Here is a 23,232-nt window from a genome sequence, read left to right as displayed (position 1 = left end):
AGTGAAATACCTGACTGACCTGGTTGAGGTGGTTTCTGGCATGGTGTTGAAGCATGGCAGGCAAAAGTTCTGGGTGACTTCAATATTCATGTGGAAGTTGCTCTTTGGCTGGAATGGAACTTCATGGCCTCCCTGACAACAATGGGATTGTCTTAAATGGTCATTGGTTCAACACACTGGGCAAGGAATATCATTGATGTAGACTCATATCAAGTGATATTAGGGGTGGACTGAAGGTAGTGGGAATGCAATGCTCTTGCTTGTCATGGCTGGACCATTACTTGGTGAAGTTTGGATTGGTAGCAGCAATTTCCACTGCAAGGTTCGTGTGACTGATTGGATGGCCTGTCCTCGGAAACTAATGTGTTTTGGAGTGCTCTGGGGGATTTTCAAGTGGAGAAATCTTATGATCTTGTTGAAGTCCTAGTCTAACTGTGGAATGGCAAGATGAAATGGGCAGTTGACACAATCAGTCCTGTGTGTCTTCTCTGTATGAATGGTGTTGTGGAGCCTGCTTAAAACATTTGTGTTTGGGCAAGCCTATTTAGACATGTAGATGTCAATATGTTTTAATCTTTTTTTGCTGTTAATTTTAATTATCATTACATGCTTTTAATTGTTTTTAACTGTTTTTCATGAAATGTTTGTAATTGTTTTTGTAAACTGCTCAACAAAAATCAAGTTGTACATAAATTTTATTAAACAAAAAAACCTGCAGATAGCTGCTCTAGGAGAGAGACTTTCAACATGACCTCAGGAAGAAAGGAAATGGTTAAATTCTTTAGCTTGTAAGTTAAATATAAGGACATATTTGATATCACATTTGGTTTGGCCCTAAGTTGAGTTGCTCTCAGCACTCCATGGCTTGGTGTAGTTTGGCCTTAGCTAAAGAGCTTTAAATGGCCACTTTACTCTTTAGTTAGCACTCTTCCTTTACCAACTTCATTTGATTTGACTGACGGATCTGTTTCTTTGCTTTGTATACTGGCAGTCAATTCTTACTTTCTCCTCATAATTATTAAAAACCTTTTAAACATATCTCTCTCCCACCTCATGTTGTGAGCTGCCATGGAGACCTCAGTCAGGTATGAAGATGGGATGTGAATATTTTAAATTAAATAAAATGTGTAACCCTGTGAGTATGACTCTCAGTGGATTCCTGCAGAGAAATATATTTGCTACATGAGGAGGAACTACAGAAGTCTGAGGAGACAATTAGACTGAGGCGCTTTCTGAGAGAACTGAGAGAAAACATAGCCAACATGAGAAAGAAAGGAAAAAGAGACACCCATAGAGGAGATGTGAGAAAGGACAATGCACAAGATAGCTATGGCTCCTCACTCATGTTCATACAACTCAAAAGCAGCAACAGCAGCTTTAAAGCCAGCCAGGATGCCACATGCCTCTGTGGTATAGCTTGCTGTGATATAGGTAAAGTGGTACCTCGGTTTACGAACAGCCCTGTACCGAACTGTTCAGTATATGAACTCCGCAAAACCGGAAGTAGTGTTCAGGTTTCTGAAATTTACCCTGGTCTACAAACGGAAGCCAACAGTGGAAGGGCACCGGTGGTGGGAGGCCTCATTAGGGAAAGCGCACCTTGGTTTAAGAACGGATTTGGTTTAAGAACGGACTTCAGGAACGGATTAAGTTCGTAAACCGAGGTACCACTGTATGTGCTTTTTGCATGGTGGCACCAGTTCTCTCCAGGGATGCGGGTGGCTCTGTGGGTTCAACCACAGAGCCTAGGAGTTGCCAATCAAAAGGTTGGCGGTTCGAATCCCCGTGAAGGGGTGAGCTCCCATTGCTCGTTTCCATGCACTGCTCTGGTTTGCCAGAAGTGGCTTAGTCATGCTGGCCACATGACCCGGTAGCTGTATGCCGGTTTCCTCGGCCAGTAAAGCGAGATGAGCGCCACAACCCCAGAGTGGGTCATGACTGGACTTAATGGTCAGGGGTCCCTTTACCTTTACCAGTTCTCTCCAATTATCCTTCTTGAAGAGCTGGAAACCTGCAACTGTATCTAACAAAGGTTCTGCATGAGTTTCGGACCTAAGAGACTATGGCCACATCCACAGTCATGATACCACAGTCATGGCTTCCCCCAAGTCTGGGAGCTGCAGTTTGTTAAGCTGCTAAGAGTTGTTGGTAGACAACTATTCCACTCACAGAGCTACAAGAAGATGGATTGTTAAACTACTGATGCTGTGGGTTGTATTGTGTTTTAGATGTCCTGTTTGTATTTTACATGCACCCACCTCACTTAAATTGTTATTTTTTTTATTGTAAACTGCCCAGAGAACCTTAGTTATTTGGTGGTACACTGTTGTTATTCCTGTTCTATGTGGACTCCAATAATAATAATAATAATAATAATAATAATAATAATAATAATTTATTATTTATACCCCGCCCATCTGGCTGGACTTCCCCAGCCACTCTGGGTGGCTTCCAAAAAAATATTAAAATACTGTAATACATCAAACATTAAAAGCTTCCCTAAACAGGGCTGCCTTAAGATGTTTTCTAAAATCTGGTAGTTGTTGTTCTCTTTGACATCTGGTGGGAGGGCGTTCCACAGGGAGGGCGCCACTACGGAGAAGGCCCTCTGCCTGGTTCCCTGTAACTTGGCTTCTTGCAGTGAGGGAACTGCCAGAAGGCCCTCAGTGCTGGACCTCAGTGTCCGGGTAGAACGATAGGGGTGGAGATGCTCCTTCAGATATATTGGACTGAGTCCGTTTAGGGCTTTAAAGGTCAACACCAACACTTTGAATTCTGCTCGGAAACGTACTGGGAGCAAATGTAGGTCTTTCAAGACCGGTGTTATATGGTCTCGGCGGCCGCTCCCAGTCACCAGTCTGGCTGCCGCATTCTGGATTAGTTGTAGTTTCCGGGTCACCTTCAAAGGTAGCCCCACGTAGAGCGCATTGCAGTAGTCTAAGTGGGAGATAACTAGAGCATGCACCACTCTGGCGAGACAGTCCGCGGCCAGGAAGGTCTCAGCCTGCGTACCGTATGGAGCTGGTAAACAGCTGCCCCGGACATGGATCAATGTTTGATCCTTAACTTCAAGTGGCACAGTTCAGCAGGAGGTGATGCTGACAGTGTATTGCAAACCTTGGTATTTGGTTCTCAAAGTCATTTGGCTTAGCAATTGTAATATCCATTGCATAATGCTTAATGACATTAATTTTCTTGTAGCATGTTGTCATCCATTTGGAAGCCAGACAACTCCTTCCTGCCTCCTCAAAGTTGTGGTCTTTCCCAGTGAAAGTGCTTGGCACTGAAGAGATGCCAAGAAAATTGTTGAATGAATCAAAACCTTCTGAAGTCTATGAGTAAGGTTTTGTTGTTATTTTTTAGTGATGCTGACATTTAGTCCTGTTGTAGCTGCTGACATCTAGAAATAATGTTTAATCCTATACCATCCAAATATACTCCACATTTAAGGCATCTTATATCCATTCTCCTCACCTGTCTCATCCCCACATAGCGTTTTCTGTCAGTTGTTTCTCTCACCTTTCTACTTAAGAACTCTGCTAGAGCAGGCCAGTCACCCATCTAGTGCAGCATTCTGTTGCCACAAGGACCAACCTGATGCCTATAGGAAGCCTGCAAGCAGGACCTGAGAACAATAGCACTCTCCCCATTTGTGATTCACAGTAATGGTATTCAGAGACCACTGGCATGCCTAAAACACAGTCTTATCTTCCAGGAATTTGTAAATTCCTCATTTAAAGCCATCTGATTGTCCATTGTGGGTAACAGGATGCTGGTCTAGAAGGGCCTTTGGTTTGATCCAAAAGACCTCGTCCTATGTTCATCCATTTGTTCTTCTACCATCTTGTTAAATTACTCATTTTCATTTTTGTTGTTTGCTTCTTACTGTGTGAATGAGGTAGCAAAGGCTCTTGTGTGGGTGGAACTGGATGAAGGATGTGTTGAGGATGTAGCCAGCACCGGCTTATGTAAAATCCTAACACCATGTTGGATTTTTACTCTAGTAGTTCACACCCTCATTTTTCAGTAGAACAGTATTTTTTATGACTGTTTATGATGTACTGTTCTGTTAACCATAGCCAAGAAAGGCAGTATGTTAAAGTGAAAACATTACAGATGCATGGAAACAATTTTTACTGGTTTTACCATATTGCTTTTGCCACAAGGAACCATTATCAGATAAAAAAAACTCTGGACGGTAAACTTGATAGATTATATGATACATTTTTACAATATTATCCAAAGCATTATGCTTCCCACTCCTTTCTACAAGCTGTTTCTTTTGTTGAAAAGCTTTATTAAGCAATTGTATAATACAGTACAGCCGAAGTAATATGCCACAAGGATACAATACGGTATGGTACAAAAATGATTAGAGAGAGGAAACAGTGCTTTGAGGGCATCTCAGTTTTATTTCTGAAATGTAGTCATCCTTTTATATGCAGCTGTGCATTGGAGGAGAAATATACCAGACCTGAGCTGAACTTGTGCATGTTTGATGAACATTTTTACCTCCTGTAAAATACATAGCTTGAATCGGAATCTCCACACTGCATGGCATTGCCTCTAGGCAAAAAGGTAATCACAGCTTTTGATTTCCATCTCTGCATATGACTATCAGTTCTCTCCACATCCCTGCCTATAGCTTTGCAGCTAAGTGATGCTCTAAGTCCTAACTTGTTACATTCTTACTCAGATATATCCTAATGACCTCTAATGAAAAAAATAGTTGAATTTATTTATTGTGTTTCCTAAAGTGATACATGTCCAAAGTACCTCATGATAAACAGCAACTAAATATAAAATACAACATAGTATTTAAATACAATAGCAAAACATACACAATTTTAAATAAAATGGTGCTCCATTGTAGAATATGTGTTTTATTTAACAAACCCACTAAAGATGCCAGAAAAAAATCCCACAGGGTGCTTAAATGACTTCAGAACAGAGGTTCTCAAACTGGTCTGAAGAACCAGCTTTTCACAAGCTGTATGCAAGTGATCTATGGTGAAGTTTTGCAGCAGCTGAGAAGAGCAGTACTTGACCTTGCAGTTGATTCTTATCTTTCTGATGACAGAAAACAAGTCCTTTTTGATCTGAGGTGGATCGTTGAATGAACTAACAAAACTTTGGACTAGGGCCCATTATTTTTGTATTATCAACTAATTTTCCCTTTAAAAATTATCCATTAAAGCAGCTGTTCTCAGATGCTTGACCTTGGGCCTACAGTGTCAATAATACAGCACTTATTTTGAGAATGATGCCAGCACTGACAGAAAGAATGAATGCTATTAAACTACAGTTTATATTATATGCTTTGATTCACTGAACAAAATAAATTAAACTACAAAAGGGAAAAAAGAAGCATGTTTGAGAACCATTGCTTTAGACTCAGGACCAGCTCAAACTCCAGAATGGTCTTTGCAGCATGTGGGACTGCCATTGCCTTGCAACTAGGCCAGACCTGTGCGGAGGTATTACTCAAATGAACTAGTGCTTCTTCATGGGAAATGCTATTGGCATGATAGATATTGCAGTGGTCATCAGCATTCATTTGGCAAAGTAATTTCTGGTCCTGTTCTAAAAAATTAACTTACCAGCACAGCCATCCCGACTTTGGTCTTGTGATTCAGATTTTCAAACAGAACTTATTAAGGCACAAAACTTCAAAGGCATTAAAAAAAATCGGGCCCTTATCCTTTAAAAAATTTCTAAGCAATCAAAAGGTTAAAAAAGATTATTGCTGATATTTCATACACTTGTATGGTATGTAAAGAGGATTATACAATGAATAAAAGATAAATGCCTCTGGTTTTGTTTTTTTGTTTTTTTAAATAAAAGATTAACATGAAATGTGAAGCCTATTAACATATGAAAGTTATCAGCACACATACTCCATCCCCAATGTGCTTGAAGCACGATTGTCTGAAGAACTTTAAACACATGATCAAGCTGAAGAAAAAGCATTTATAATTTAAATTAACATAATCAGCACTTGTCCTGGTAAGTATTCAATTTTGCTTTTAAGTGCTTTTAATTATTAAAAAGAGTGAAGTTAACATGGCAGTGGAGCTTTGTAAAAACAATAGATACAAATAAGATTATAAAGAGCTCAAGAGTTGAAATGATGAAATGTCAAATACTGATGGTGTTACTTTGTACTTGTCAGTTATCACAAGGGAAAAAGAGCGAGAGAGAAGCCTCTCCCTTTAAACATGTATCAGGAGAGTTTCTACTTATCACTACATTGTGGTCAATGAAGAAAACACCAAGTTTTAAAAATACAATGAAATGAAGGTGACTAAGCTCACCCCCCCCCCAAATTCTAAAGTGGTTAACCTGTAGTACACAGAAGTCTGATTTGGATTGCCATGTCTGGAGACAGCTTTGTGCAGCGTTAATATTTGCATAGGATTCTCCCAAATGTCATCATCTCAAAACTGTGACTAGAGATGCTGGCAGCAATTTCTGGAATGCTCAGGGGAACTATATCTCCCATAATTCCCTAGGATCTGAAGTTCTACCCATGCTGGTTACAAACTCTTCTTTGTATGCATACACATTGCCATCACCTGACAGGAAATAAGGGAAAGTTTATCCTGTTTGAAAGTGCGGTCAGGGTCAGATGCAATGTTCTTCTGGACCTTCCAATTGGCTTGCAAATATTTTCCCTCTGTTGTGTTTCCTTGAAAAATTTCTGAGTCAAGCAATGGAGAGCTCCAGGGTACTTGCCTATGGTGACTGGGAGAACCCATCCCTAAATATCTTTACACTGCCCTCATGGCTAAACCATGTTGAGGACAATCACGAACAATTCTAGATCCAAAAAAGCTATGTTTTTGTGCTATAAACAGGTTAGCATGGTTATTCTCCAGCAGCTGTAGATGAGGCCTTGGTCGTAAGGTACCCTCCCCTCTCCCCCCTCTCTCACACACTGTGGAAGTGCACTATACATGTCAATGGTTTCACACACACACACCCCATCTTCAGTTAGTATTCCTCATAGTGGGTGAGGAGTGGAGCTTCCAAAGCAAAATCCTTTGTTTGTGGCATTAGAAACAATAAATTAAAAAAAAGAATCCTTCACTAATTCACGAAAATGCATGGTTCTAAGGGTGTTAAAGCTTCTAAGAGCAAAATGTTGGGAAAGATAAAACATGATGAAAAGGAGTACTATTGAAATATTAATAGGAAATGAAAATGAATGGCATATGTACAGAACTTACTCTTAAGTTGCAGTTACCTGAAACGACCACCTTCTGTCACTTCCAGTCTTCACGGCTCTTCCTCTTTGCCCCCGCCTTCCCTTTGATATGTTTCAACCACAGAAACAGCACCTGTGGCTACTTGCAGGGTGGTTGGTAGCTATAGACTTCTCAGAAGCCTGTGATCTATTTTTCAAGAAATGACATTTGTTCCTCTGAGTGGCCCCCTACTGATACTTTCTCAGCCTTCTTGGATGACTGCTGGTTATTCTTCATCTCCAGAGCTCGCCTGTTTAGTCTTGTGTGGAATCAGATTGGTAATAACTGTGCTGCAATTCCCTTTTGGTTCCATTGCACTTTTGAGGGGGTTATACTTTTCTTGCGCAAAGTAATAAAACCTGGTTATACTGTCACTCAGCAGGCTACAGCCAGACGACATTGAATCCATATTGAAAGAAGGTCAGAGACAGAGTTTTGTGTGTTCCTGCACTGTATTTTACTGTGATTTATTGCTGGCCGTGTCCTTTCACCAGCTCCTTTGGCATGTCCTGATCAATTGTGAGGAGAGGGCACAGAGGTGTTGGAAGGAAATAGAGATAATATTACAGCCATGAGTAAATAACATAAATGACTCTATGGTGACAGCTGATGCTCAAATAAAGTTTCGGGGGGGGGGGGCAGCATTAAAAACAGAAAACTTCAACTTATGAATCAGACCTGAATCAGGCAGGTCACATTGGAAGCACCAGAGATGGCTAACTTGTGACCCTCCAGATGTTGTTGAATTACAACTCCCATCAGCCCTGGCAGAATGGGATGATGGGAGTGGTAATCCATTAGCATCTAGAAGGCCGCACATTAGCCTTCTCTGCTATAAAGAATCCTGCTTTAACTGATGCTGCTATGGTTTCATGGAAGATTTTGTGCACTTGTTCCATGTACCTGTAATGTACTTTAATAGAGAAGCAGTGTACAGCAGATAAACAGTGCATAGCAGACTTGAGTCAACGTAGCTATAGCTCTGTCCTATACTTTGGCAATAGAGCAGCTTTACCATGCTGTGCTATCTGTTGTAGTCCAGTAAAAAGCAACCAAAACAGGTTTGGAGATATGCATTGGAAGCAATTTCAAATCACATGTTGCAATGCCACCCACTGCAATTTCATCCTTTTTTATCTAGGAATCCACTCAATAGACTGAGCAGGATTAATGTGGAATCGGAATTTTTGTCCCTTCAGATTTCCTGATTTATAATGGTAGTGTAGGGGGGGAAATGAAAGAGAAAAAAGTTACCTGCTTTTGGAAATTACTTTCATTGTTTTGCTTTCATAATTTAATATTAAGTCATCAGATCAAAGTGTCATATGCATTTGCTTCCAGCTGCACAGGTTTATGCTGGAATAGGTAGCTCTGTGGTGTCCAAATTCATGACTTTTTCCTGTGCCCTCCCAGACTTCCAGATGATGAAGGTGAGCCCAGCAGGAGGTGGGCTTTGAGACATAGCAGACAGAGTATTTACTAACGGGGAGCTGTCCAGCAGTTTCAGCAAGGTCGACACAATAGCCAAAGGCCATGTGGTTGGCAGCAGGGAAGCTGTCCAGATGACTACTAGAACAATGAGCTGGCCTATAGACTGTTGCAAGAGCAACTTCAAGACGCAATTGGTGGCTTTTTGTAGTTATCCTGGCTGCCTCACTCTTCTTGATGAATTAATGGAGGCTTGAGCCCACCTGTACTTAAGGTAAGGACTCCTCTTGCTGAGTATGGCTTTGGATGGGATGCCACACATTGCTAAAGAAGTACTACATCACTGAACTTTGTTCAGGCTCATTGGCATCTTTGCACCCAGCGGTTATCATGGGGAGGCAGGATATTCAGCCACAACCAAGCATGATTCTAGCTGCATTCAGTTTGTCAGTTCTGCAAGTTTCTAAGGGTAGAGTATAATCTGGAGTACAGTCTCAGGAGTTTTCCAGCTCCTAGTTCATACCAGGACCATGATGAGGATCTCTTCTGATGTAGAAGTCTCATCTAACCAGAGTTCTGGAAACTGGTAGTACCTTTTAGGTTACTTTGGAGGAGATCTGTGCAAGCTACAGGCTGATGTGATGCTGCTTCCTAAATAGGCATGATATGTAGCAATTTTGCAAGAAGTCAATATTTTATACCTCATCCACAACAGAATAGTGACTGTTTGCAGATGTAGCATCTTCTACATCTGTGTCATGTTCCCTTCATCCACATGCAGTCATGTGATCTGCCGAATAAAAGCAGTACTACACCACTGATCATGACAGTATTAAAATGTAGATGTGTTGCATCCCATGCAGAAATACGAAACTTTTGCTGCAGTAGTCTATAGGCCTCCTTAGTTGGCATATTCCTTAACTTGCATAGGCTGCTTTTCTCGAAAAACCATTGTTCCCCAATCAATTTTTGTGTGTGGTTATCTCCCCACTTTTTAGCAAAAAATACTCTTTAAACCCGAATATATTGACTTGACACTGGATTTATATATCTCCCCAAGGGAGTATGTCTAGTAGTTGGGGATTAGTCACTTAAGCTTTGTAAATTCAATTTAAATTGCAAATGAAAACTATCAGAAGGAAACACCTGTAAGTGTTAAATCAAGCAACTACTGGTTTTCAACTAAATCAATAATTTGTAGCAGGAGAATGAATATGTACCACCCAATCAAAACAAATAGGGGCTTCTTCTGATTATCATAAAAGCAATAAAAAGGCTTGCACAGCATTCTTCCTTCCAATTTGTCTTTCACTCTGCACTATAAAGATAACAAAGTGTGGCGTCCTCATAGACCATATTGTTTTACTCAACGTGTTTTTCCTCGCCAGAGTCTGGAGTGTATTGTTTTTTAATTTGCTGATGGAGACCATCAATTAGAAATAGCAAGTGTTCAGAATAAGGACAATGGACAGAGAAGAAATAAAGGAATTTCTCGGATAAAGTAATGATGCATTTATCCTGTTCTGTATCCTTCCCACTTTATAATTACCCTTAGTCTAGAAAGGTTACAGATGCATCAAATGGTGTGCATTGTTTGGAACAGGGTGGTGTTTTGTATGCTATGTATGCTATATCAGAACCACTTCAGCAAGAATGCAAAAACTGTGGCCTTCCAGATATTCATGGACTACAACTCCCATCAGCCCCAACTATAGGCCATGCTGATTGGGGCTGATGGGAGTTGGAATTCAACAACAGCAGTAGGGCTGCAGGTCCCCACTTCACCCTAAAAATACAGCCTTATGCTGCAAGCCCATACAGGTTTAGGGGGTCTGAGTAAGTTTGTATAGGATTTCAGCCTTAGTTGGAACATTAAGCTTGCATTTCCAAATTATAATTCAGGTGGTTTGCAAGCTACGCAAGAGCCCTCCCTCCCTCCCTTTTCCACAAATGGGGGGAGCTTTCTAGTCTCAGTATATCTTATACTTAAGGTTCTAAGTCAGGGGCAGGAAACTCATGACCTTCCAGATGTTATTGGACTCCAGCTTCCATAAGACCCAACCAGCATGGCCAATGGGTAGGAATGATGGGAGTTATTTTATCTATATCTATATCTATATCTATATCTATATCTATATCTATATCTATATCTATATCTATATCTCTCTATCTCTATCTCTATCATCTCTATCTCTATCTCTATCTCTATCTCTATCTCTATCTCTATCTCTATCTATCATCTATCTATCTATCTATCTATCATCAATCAATCAATCAATCAATCAATCATCTCTCTCTCTCTTATCTGTCTATCATCTATTACCTGTCTTTCACCCTAAGGTCCTAGGGTAGATTACAACATTAAAATACAATATTAAACACAGTTTTACACAACTACAAAGAGGGTTCCCCTCTGCCAATTTCAGCAACCAAGAGAGGGTCTGTAATAAACAACAACAACAACAACAATTTATACCCTGCCCATCTGGCTGTGTTTGATGCTTTATTATTGAAATATATTAAAACATCAAACATTAAAAAGTTCCCGATACAGAGCTGCCTTCAGATGTCTTCTAAAAGTCAGATGTTTATTTCCTTTATATCTGAAGGGAGGGTGTTCCACAGAGAGGGCGCCACTATTGTGAAGGCCCTCTGCTTGGTTCCCTGTAACTTCGCTTCTCACAATGAGGAACCAGCAGAAGACCCTTGGAGGAGGACCTCGGTGTCTGGGCTGAAAGATGGGGTGGAAATGCTCCTTCAGGTATACTGGCCTGAGGCTGTTTAGGGCTTTGAAGCCCACCACCACTTTGAATCGTGCTCAGAAATACATTTAGAGCCAATGAAGTTCCTTTAGGACTGATGTTATATGGTCCCGGCGGTAGGGGCAACGGAAGGGGAGTGTGTTGGGGGTGGTATGCCCTGGGTGTCACCACTGGGGGGGTGACAAAATGCCTGGCAGCACTCACTGCAGGGACTGCAGCGCACCCGAGACATGCATCTCTCCTGGGAGTGACACAGTGGCTTGGGCACCTGCAGGCTCCCCACTGCCCCAAACAGTCCTCCCACCGCCTCCCCCTTAGCTGTAGGGTGACTGAGTGGGAGAAGGCAGGCAGACTCCTCAGAGGCTCTGCAAAGCGTCCTGCCCCAGGCGCCCGATCGACTTGCTCCGCCGCTGCCCAGTGGCCACTCCCAGTCACCAGTCTAGCTACCACATTCTGGATTAGTTTTAGTTTCCGAGTGGTGTAGTGTCTGTATATGTGTGTTTGAAAGAAACACATGTGAAATTTAGTGTCTGGAAACAGCCATCCCCTTCAGATTCCATCTTACATCTAAAGGATTTTGCTCTAAATATGTAACTATGAGGAATGGCTTACAAACGTGCAATTCTTAACAACTACAATTTGTCTAATAAATACCAGCTTTATTTTGTATCTCTAAAAATACTTTGCCATTATTAAGAAAAGTTAGACTAACCATGACAGTGACCTATTAGAATGCATTTTTCTGTTGCTAATAATGTCATTACTTTATGAAAACAGTTTGCCATATTTAAAACCCACCAACAAAAATAAAAAAATCTCTTAGCCAAATAAAACCTAGCATAATTAAACTAGTCAGAATGAATTAAAACAGTCAGATTAACATGGAGCCCTTTCTGCCATCCACTGTTTTCCAAATATGCATTTTTAATAAATGTTTAAAATGCACTTCACTTGTACTTGATATTTAATTTATCCAAGAGAGAATGTGCCTGCTTAAAATTATGAAGGGAAAACAAATAAGAACACAAGGGCTGCTTTGTTCTTTTATAACAGAAGAGAAAATTTTTCACTGGCTTTCTTGTTTCACCTTTAACTAAATTAAAATTGTATGGGAATCTGAAGCAGCAATGAAACCATGGCAGCGGCAACATTTAAACTGGAATCTCACAAAACACACAGGGCTGACAACTTTTGAAGATTATATCAGGTCTATAGAAAACCTAAATTCAGTGATGTGGAAAACAACCCTCTTCAGTCATAGTTGGGAATATCCACAGGGAAATGCAAAAATCTCAGACTGGCCTAGTTTTAACAAGATTTTATTGTTATAAAGTGTTACCCTGTGTAGGTCTATGTGCTTCTTCATTGCTGGAGGGATGAATGACCAAAGGGCAAATGGTTGACAATTCTGAAAGTTATTAACCCTGGAATTAGATGGATCTTCTTGGTGAAACAGCATGGAAAAAAATAAAATTTACCTTCCTGGTTGGCAATATGTCCCTCTCCCTAACTATACACAGGATTGAGGATTACCCAACGTGGGTGAATCAGGAATTTCTGGAGCTTTCATTCCTACCTGTTATGGTCTGCCTATGCATATATCATATATGTGGTATGAGGTACTGCCTTAATTCAAAGACAAAGAGAGATCTGGCTTTCATGTGTGTGCACAAATCTTACTGAATGTGTCACTTTGAGATAAATAGCAGCTTCAAGTTCTCATTTGATCATGGCACAGGGAGAAAGGGTTCAACTCTCCCTCTTATGTAGCATAAGTGGGATCATATTTAGAATGGTCCTGATTGTGGGCAGGCCTCCAACCCGGTTCCTCCCCCCCCCGGCGTGGGCGGAGTAATGCCTTCGTGCCAGGGTGGCACCACGATCACCCCAGGCCTATTGTCCAATCATTTTGAGCGGGGTGATCGTGGGGGGTTTAAAAGGGACAGCATGATGTGTGCTGAGCACCTGCTTCGTACTGCCAAACACCCACCCACCTTGTAATTTTATGTGTTCTCTGGCCTTGCTTTGGACTTTGGATGGTCACCTGTCTTGGGCCGGGGGCTGGGTTGGAATTTTTCCATTTGGCAAATTAACACTGGCCACTTGGTTTTTGCCTACCTCTTAGCAATCGACACAACTTTGTAAGGTTTGGCGGTTAGGCATTGGCTCATTGATTTGTGGGGCAGGGGAGGTCAACCATCACCTGCTACTCCATTGACCGTTAAAGGAATCCAGGGCCTGGGTCCTGTCTGAAGTCCACTTGAGAGGCTAGGGCCATGCCAGGCCTCTGGGGACACCGAGGAAAGCTGCAGGTGGGTTCCCCTGATGTGGCTTCCTCTTTGGGTGGTTTACCCTTACTGACTTCCTGCAAAGCGGGCAGGAGTCCGATATAGTCCTTTGCCAATGCCTAAGCCAATACTGCTCACATTTCTGTAATCAATAAAGTTGTGGCCTAAAATTTTGCCCAATAACCTTAAACCAAAATTCTGTGTCTGTGTGAATTTATTTTAACAAGGGGCTGGTCTGGGGGCCTTGCCATGCAAGAGGTTTCCTCATTGAAAGAAGTGCGGTTACAGGGAACCAGGCAGAGGGCACCCATCCTGTTGAATACTCCCCCTTCAGATACCAAACAGATAAACAATTGACTAACCTTTCAAAGACATCTGAAGGCCATCCTGTATTGGGAAGTTTTTAACATTTGATGCATAGTTGTGTTTTTATACCATATTGGAAGATGCTCAGAGTGCCTGGGGCAATGCAGTCAGATGGACTGGGTGTTGTTGTTGTTGTTGTTGTTGTTGTTGTTGTTATTGTAACCATACAATGTCATGTTTAGTTTGGCTAACTCAACATTAGCACACTTACGGTTTCAAGATGCTCCTTGTAGCTGCTCTGTCTAGGCAGTTGGTATTCAGTGATTCATTGCAGGGCTGAAGGATTTTTTGCATCATGATAATCCATCTCTTTTCAAGTTGTGTTTGTGCGCAGGTGTGCATGTGAGCCCAAATATCCAATGCACCTTGAATGTACTTCGAATGCCTTGATTTGTCCTAAAAAAATGGCTTATATTTTACTATAGAATCCAATGATACACCATATCCATTACTGCTATCATCTTCTCATCTGATAGGCTGTAAGATTTGCCTTTGAATTATTTAGAAGTCAAATGAGTTTGTATAAGTCTCTTACTTCAGTTGTGTTTATTCACTGTTCAGTTGTAAGCTGAGGTCCAGCCATGACAACTTTAAAACTCAATAAAGACAAATGTGAAGAATACCATATCCAATGTTGCAAAGTATTTCATTTTATTGGGGGGGGGGGGAACCCTATTTCAACAAGTCCAAACAAGGTGTCTATATGGGGAAACACCATTTTTAAAGCCCCAGAAAATGTCTCTAGTTTTGAAGATTTAAAAACTCTGAAATATGAAAGGAAGTCAATTTCAATAACAAGCCTTGTAATATAAAGAGAATACCAAATGAAAGCTGCTCTTAAGTGGCAGTATTTGGCTTCAGCAACTTTCACAGAATGACGAGCAACACTCCCCCCCCCAAGTTATTTCCCCATAGATAAGCCTGGTGACCTGTCATTGCTCTTTCTTCACAAATTAGTGACAACCTTGATTCAAGAAAGAATGCTCAGAATACATTTGCCGTACTGTGAATTCACTCATCCCCCACTCTCCAGAGAGTCAATAAATGTCATGTTCACAGAAAGACAGCACAGGAATAAATTACAGGATATCATGGGGGAAATCGGCAGCCAAGTACAACTAAAACATTCTCAATACATTCATCCTTGAGTCACAATCCCAAAGGCTTTTACACAGATATCTAAATCCCACTGGAGAACTGAGGATTTAATTTCATTAACCACCTTTAGGGCTGGGTGCTAGAAAAGCACAAGCTACATACCAGGGTTTTCTGACAGTACTATTTTTGAAGTTGTGATGTGTTATTGTTGCTAAGTTATTATTATGGGGGTTTCAAATGGCAGTTTAAAGAATGGCACTGCTGTTGTTGCCTCAGATTAATATTTTGCAGTTAATCCCCTCTCCAAATATTGAGCTGTTGAGAACAAGGATGAGCTCCTCATGTGACCCAGATTCTGTCCGTGTTATCTCAAAATGTTTTCCTCCCATGAGAATCATTTAGTGCAACACTTCTCCCCAACATTGTATGTACATGCCCTCTAGGGATAAGCTTCCCCCAGTCCAATATCTGTAAAGAGAAAGCAACTAAACAGATGCTTTCAGACACCTCTAGTTCTTTAGGGTAGGCTTTTTCTCCTCTCCTGAATGTGGGAAGGAATGGCAGATAGAGAGAAAGCACTAGCAGTGATGCAAACAAAGTGAGGGGATAAGACTCTCATGTCACAGAGTACCACCTATAAGAGACCTAGTCTTCTCCCATGATGATGATTATCATCATCATCATTACTGATTTATTAATCGCCTGCTGAACAATAGTCTCAAGGTGATGTACAGTAAAGATAGTTAAAAACAGTTAAAACACAAAAAGTAGCAAATACATTTAAGAGAAAAATAAAACCATACAAAGTAGACACTCCTAGTAAAGATCCACATTGGGTTCCTGTGAGCTGTTGGGCTAAAAGGAGGAGAGGTGGGAGTAATAGTAACATGCATTCCAGAGTCATCTCCCTCTGGACTAGCTAAGATGTCGCCTCTTTTAATTCCTCTTATAAAAGATTTCACAGATTTCTAAATAGTACCCTTCATTGGGCAATCAAAGGCTCTAACTATAGGATGACATTAACAGCAACAACAAAAATGCTAAACCTTCTTTCTTTGTTGTCTGGCAGGAAGCTGATAGATACAGTGGCACTTCCTGCAATCAAGCTAAGTTTGGCTCTTGGAACTTGGAGTGCCCTTATGGTACAGGGACTGAAGAACAGGGCATGTGAACTATACATTCAAGTTCTTGCTCTATTGTGAAGCTTATGAGGTAGCTTTCAACAAATATTCCTGGCTTTCAAAATTATTTTACTTCAAAGTAGTTTTGTTAAAGTGATCTCTGGGTATGAAGTGTGCTGTGCACTGTGATGGGTGAACCTCACTAGAGTAATTTAGAATAACTGATGAAATTGTGTGTCTAAAGACATATCAGGTATAATATACTTTCCATAGATGCAGTTTGTGACATGGAAGTGATCAATAACACTCAGTTTTCTGTTTGATGCAATCTCTTGAAACCTGACCACAGAAACTAATGTACTTCCTTTTTGTGTTTTAGAAAAGCTTTTACAAGGTTTCCAATTAATGCCCTCTGCTATTATAAATGGGAGGTTTTTAAAGACCTGTCCGTTACTTTCTCCATTGTGGATTGTATAATCAACTAAGAATAAGATTTCTGTCTCTCATTATAAATAATTATGTGACTATGAATGATATGAGAAAAGTGATGCTGTCAGATTTTGATAAATTCATTACTAGTAGAGCCTACCTATTTGATATTGGAGCTAGGAATAAATGATCAATTTTATTCAGTAGATTGCAGTTTCCTTTAATGGTTACAATGAAGATACTTCTAACATAATTCATCAAAACATGACCCCAATTTCAAATTGGGCTCCAGGCCACTCCCGATATCATTGGAAATAAGAGGTCTACCCACTGCAATCCATGTCTGCTGTCTCCTGTCTTTCCCAATTTACGTTACCAAGGTGATGGGAGGCAGCAGAAAAGCCTTGCAGTTACCACAGGACTCAATATTGTAGCCTGGTTCATGGTTGTCAATGTCTCCTTGGCTCTGGCAGGCATGAGAACCATTGTAGTTCCATTGCTTCCTGTTCATAATGTGTTTAGTTCTGAAAATCTGGTTTCATGAAGCCTTGGCCCTCTAGACCTTTCAGATTTTTATTTGACACCACTATTCCATTGCTATTTCCCTATGGTACAGGACTGGCCCACCTATGAGGCAAGGTGAGATGTTTGTCTAAGGTGGTAGTTTCACAGGGACAGCAGATCTGGCCTCCAAGGAATGCATTGACCACTGCTGCCACCTTTGCAGTGACAGAAACAGTTGTGGCACGCTCTTTGAGGCTGGATCTGCTACCTCCTTGGCAGCCCCCACAATGCTGCCTCTACAGCCACCTCTTGGAAATTGGAGGCTCTGTCCTTCCACCCTTGCTCGTGGTGTAGATCTTTATTCCCCCATTGTTCCTCATGTCAATCTTTGCTCAACCCTTCTTCCTTGGTGGGAAGTGAGCCATTTTGTGGTTTGCCTCATGTGCCAAAATGTCTTGGGCCAGCCCTGGTACAGTAGTTCCATTCCATTTGACCTGTTGGCATCCTGATCACTTTCCTCACTATTATTTGTATTTATAGTAAGGACTCTAGAAAAGAAAGTGACTTATTTTAACGATGTGGTCCTCCCTCATGCAGCGTTTCCACTGTCATCTGGTGTTATAAGTGACTTAGATTGAGGTTTGGGATCTCAGCCACTGACACTTGGTGAACAGTGGCTATTTAATGACTCCCTCAGAAAGCACTTGGCAAAGAAAGTGGTAGAACACATTCCTGCAGTGTTTGTGTTTGCAAGCAGGCAGCAGGCAGGCGGCTCCTGTCTCTTGTGTTCCCCAGGGGCATTCATCATTTTCACAGCCCATGTTTCTCACATATACAGCTTCACAACTCCTGTCAATCACTCCTGTCCTAATAGAGATGTGTCACTTCTATGACACTGCAATATTCCTAAGAAAACACTGAGAAACAAATCTGAAAGGAAAGCGATCCGTTTATATATGTGCATATCTTCCCATCAAACATATGGGCTGGAATTCAAAGAAGGGTCACCCGCACATGGTGGAGAATCATATATGGCCAGAGATTTTTTTGCTCTTTGCAACACAGCACAGCTTCACAAGTGTCTTATATCTTTTGCAACAAAACCACAACACTGCAGTCAAAAGAGAAAGCAATGCTTGTGGCATATGAACAGTTCTTTCTGATAGGTATATGCCCATTCTCTAATCTTAGCCACAGACATTCAAGGGTCTGAATTTTAGAATGATTAGTTCATATGTTATGAGAGGCCTGTTAAACTATCATAAGCAGGAATGAGTGACTCACGAATGCTGAAACATTTCAACTACATGCTGTTTTTAAATCCTTTGGGCCTTCAGAATTACACTTTGTGCTGCAAATGCAAACACTAAAATATATATTGTTTTATGTCTCAGTGGGAGTGGAGTTATTAACTTAATGTTCTTCAAAGCCTCAACTTCCACAGGTTTGTATCCAAATTTGTCCTGCCATTCACAGATGGCTCTTTGAGACAGCGGAAGCTTCCATGAGCAGAATGATAGATGGTTTTCATGGATGCCCCCTCACTCTGTAGCTCCTGCATCCACCACCCAAAACTGTTTTGGGCAGTATGGGAGTGTGGGTGGGGATACAAGAGAAAGGGGTATTTTTAAAACTTCCACTGAATGAAAGATCTTTCTGTGAGTGGAGAAGTGGGACACAATTGGATACAATCCAATCATATGTAAAAATAGTGTTTTTAATTGTTAGGAAGTTATTTTGTGAGTACTGTTTCCATAAGGGACAGTAAAATGTCACTTGGGGATAGCTCAGTATTCAAATATTCTCATTATTTTATTAATCACCTCCTATACAGTCATCCCAAAGTGATGTACAATATGTTAATACAGTGGTACCTCGGGTTACATATGCTTCAGCTTACATACGCTTCAGGTTACAGACTCCGCTAACCCAGAAATATTACCTCAGGTTAAGAACTTTGCTTCAGGATGAGAACAGAAATCATGCAGCGGCAGCGTGGCAGCAGCAGGAGGCCCCATTAGCTAAAGTGGTACTTCAGGTTAAGAACAGTTTCAGGTTAAGAACGGACCTCCAGAACGAATTAAGTACTTAAACCGAGGTACCATTGTATGTGACAAAGGAAGGATTGCTGCTGCTTCCAGGTATCAAGAAGTGCAAAGCAAATAAGGCTACAATATTCCACAGACACACCTGTGTTTACTAGTGCATTCTCTGTTACAAGTAGAGTCGGTATCATTTTTAGAGCCCAGTTAAATGGAGAAACTTGCAATCTTTCAACATATTTATCCTTAGTCCATCTATGTCACTAAGAAGTCCAGAGACTATGAGAGCATCAAGATCTTCTTGACATCACCCACAATTCATTGAATTACAATTAGTTCTAGTATTATTCAAAAATTGCAAATGAAAAATTAAATAACATGGGCCACCATCCAGCCAAATTTAAACAGTTTTAAGGTCTGTTGATTTCAGTAGGAAAGTTCAGTACCTGCTTAATTGCTCTTGTTGAAATCAATGTCTCATTACAGTCAAGGAGATGTAAGATAACTGTGACTAATGTTAGGGAGCGATCCTATTCTCCAGTTACACAGGAGTGGGATATATATATATATATATATATATATATATATATATATATACACACACACACACACACACACACACACACACACACACATATATATCTCACCAAATCCTACAGTGGTTCAGCTGCTGTATCCTACAGCTATTCAGCCCCAGAATAGAAAACACAATGTTTGGGAAATTCCAATGGCACAAAAATGACATACAAAGTTTGAACAGAAAATTATTAGGTGTGCCAGCTTAACTATAAAAATTGAGTATAATGGAACAAATAGGAAAGTTTTGCTGTACTTGTGTGACTTTTGCATGCAGTTGAATAGTGTTGAGACTTCAAAATGCACTCTGACCATATCCCTCTTTGAGACATTTGACATTTTGCTTCTAAACTTTCTTTAGAATTTAGTCTATTTACTTTGCAGTAGACCATCCATAGAGCAGGTTGTGTGTCTAGATGTGGGGAGTCGTAACAGAGTTGTGACAAAAATATGATTGGCTATTGGTTAAAATTGTGCAAATATAAGGAGTGGTATTGAAAAGTCTTTAAAAGTGTATTTCATAGGCAGTCAAACAAAAATGTTAAATGTTTATTTTTATTTAATTTATTTTTTGTGAACTGTTTGTACTTTGGCATCTTCCCAGCACATTCAGTTCCAAGTTTAACATTTTCTCTCTGTTTGTTCACCCTCAAATAAAGTTAATGTGTTTATAACTTTTCAAAAATATTTGAGCTCGGTCATTTAATTAGTGGCTATAATTAATATGACTTGCTCCAAATGAGATTAGATTGACTGTAATCATACGGTTGGAGTGTTTGGATTGAATTAATTGTACCTTAATTGCAGAATCCTATAAATAGAATGAAAAATATTATTTGGTACAATTAAAGCTATCCACAGCTGGTAAATCATTTAAAAAAAAATAAAAAAAAATTAGAGGTACATTGTTAGACATAATTTTCAGAGGAACAATGGAGGTACATCAGAAGATATGGTTATAAACCATCTATAGGTGCAGCAACATTTGGAATATACATGTGAAATACAGTGTATTTCATTTTGGTCACTCTGTCTTAAAATGATTACTAAGTATTTATTTATTATTAGTCTTACAGTTCATCTTTCTTCCAAGTTGGTATACATCGTTCTCTACTCTCTCCAATAACACTGTGAAGTAGGTTAGGCTGACACACTGGCCCAAGTCACTGGCCCAAGTTGTGAGCCTCACAGGATCAACACACTAACCTTTGCACCACATTACTTCTGGAATAGTTACAGAAAAAGAGCACTGGTGTGTATGTTATTTTGTTTTATTTCCTGGCTAATCTGAATTCAGTGCTAACTTCAATCCCAGCTCTAAGCCTCCATGATTCCCAGCTAAATTTTAAAATATTTTATTTTTTGAAATTACATACAACCTTTCTGTGATCAGCTCAAGCTGGCAGAATCCCATTTGGGTTATGAAGCCATCATTGCTTCCAAGCATTTGGAGTCTCGGTTAGAGATGGGTAACATTGACAATTTTGGTTTTTTAAACCAAATTCTCATTTTTCCACATTTAAATTCATCTCATTTCCACATCCATTTGTAATTTTTATTTAAATAGTTCTCATGAACATTTGCCCGCATTTTAGCATGCATTTCTCACAATATACACACATTTGTGTACAATTTTACAAACAATTTAACCCAGTACGGTGCATTTTGTATGTTGTTTTCACTAATATGTGCGTTTTTATCCACATTTTTCCCCAATTTTTGCACATTTTGTACATTGGAGTTCATTGGAAAACTGCATTACAAAATTCAGAGAAGTGTGAATTTCCATGGCAGCTGTGTGTGTTGTTTTGGGAAGCATAAATGCAAATCAAACTGAATTTCTTCCCCTCTCTCTATCCTCGAACTTCACAGGAAGTAGTCAGAGGCAGCACAGGGTGTCTTAGCAACAGACAACTCTGGAAACTACTTTTAAAAATTAAAAGAATACAATAATTCATAATGCTAATAATATTAGCTAATATTTTATTGCAAAAGCATACATAATTAAACAGTCCTATGTTGTGCATTTTCTTCACCACACTGATAGGCTATGAAATGAGGATAACAGATCAGGTTTTCAGCTCACAGAATCATTAAAAGGGGCTCTTGAAACCAGATGTGTTCAGCATATAGGTTTTATACTAAAGGGGCACCTGAATAATTAGAAAGGACAAAAGCTGTTTCAAGTCATGCAAACAAAATGAGATTAATAGCGGAGCATCATTTCAAAAGAATTGCAAAGCACAGCTGTGGTTTTCAGGCCAGAGGTAGCTTCAGTTGCAGCTGCTGAGTGGTGGGGAATCTATCTTAAAAATAAAAAAGTCACAGTTCTAGCTTGTATGTTATTCTGACATAAAAAGAGTTTCAAATTATTCTCATAAGAGTAAATATGATCTAATGGGCTGGATATTGGACGTGAAACTGGGTTTCTTGGAGTTAATCTGAGGCAGAGTTACCCATATAAAAATAGGGGCAAGAGATTACAGTGTTTCTGCAGGAGTGATTTTTTATATTTGTCACACACTGGCCAGACACTGAAGGAAAGCTGGATCCTCCTAACAGAGGGTCCATGTTGTGCTTGGCCCTGAAACTCTTCCCTAACTGGCTTGTGGGCGGGGCTTGCCCCACTCCAAGCCGGTGGTACCACAGTTATGCCAATGGCCTTTAGCCAATCAGCAGTGTGGCAAGGTTGGGGGTTGGGGGTATCTATTTGGCAGTGTGACATAGGGACCTCCTTTTGCTTCGCGCTGCCGAACACCTGCCCACCCACCCATTAATTACGTCATGTTTGGCCTTGCTTTGGACTTTGGTTGGTCGCCTGTTTTGGAATGGGGGCTGGGTAGGAATTTTTTTCCAATGTGGCAGATTGGTTGTGGCCACTTGGTTTTTGCCTACCTCTTAGCAATCATCACAACTTTGTAAGGTTTGGCAGTTAGGCATTGGTTTAGGGGAATGTGGGGAGGGGATGTGCGGCCATCACCTGCCCTTCCAATGAATAGGGTATTCCGTTAAAGGAATCCGGGGGTCTGGATCTCGTCCGAAGCCCGGAGAGGGGCTAGGGTCATGCCAGGACCTCATGGGAACCCCAGGGGTGAGCACCAGTCAATATACACTGACGGAGATCCCCCTGCTGGTTGTTTACCCTTCCAGGCTTCCTGCAGGGTGGGGCAGGAGCCAAATATTGTTCAGTACCAATGCCTAAGCCAATACCAGTCACATTTGTGTATTTTAATAAAGTTGTGGCCAAAATTTGCCCATTAACATTTAAACTAAATTATGTTTCCACTATGTCTTTATTTCCATTCGGGATGGGTTTGGGGGCTCAAAGCACAAGTAGGGAGAACTTCCTGCATTACCTCACCCTGGCCCTA

Source organism: Podarcis pityusensis (assembly GCF_964106645.2).
Source record: "Podarcis pityusensis genome assembly, chromosome: 9".
NCBI lineage: Eukaryota > Metazoa > Chordata > Lepidosauria > Squamata > Lacertidae > Podarcis > Podarcis pityusensis.
The sequence above is the reverse complement of the archived record's forward strand: the minus strand, read 5'-3'. Positions refer to the sequence as shown.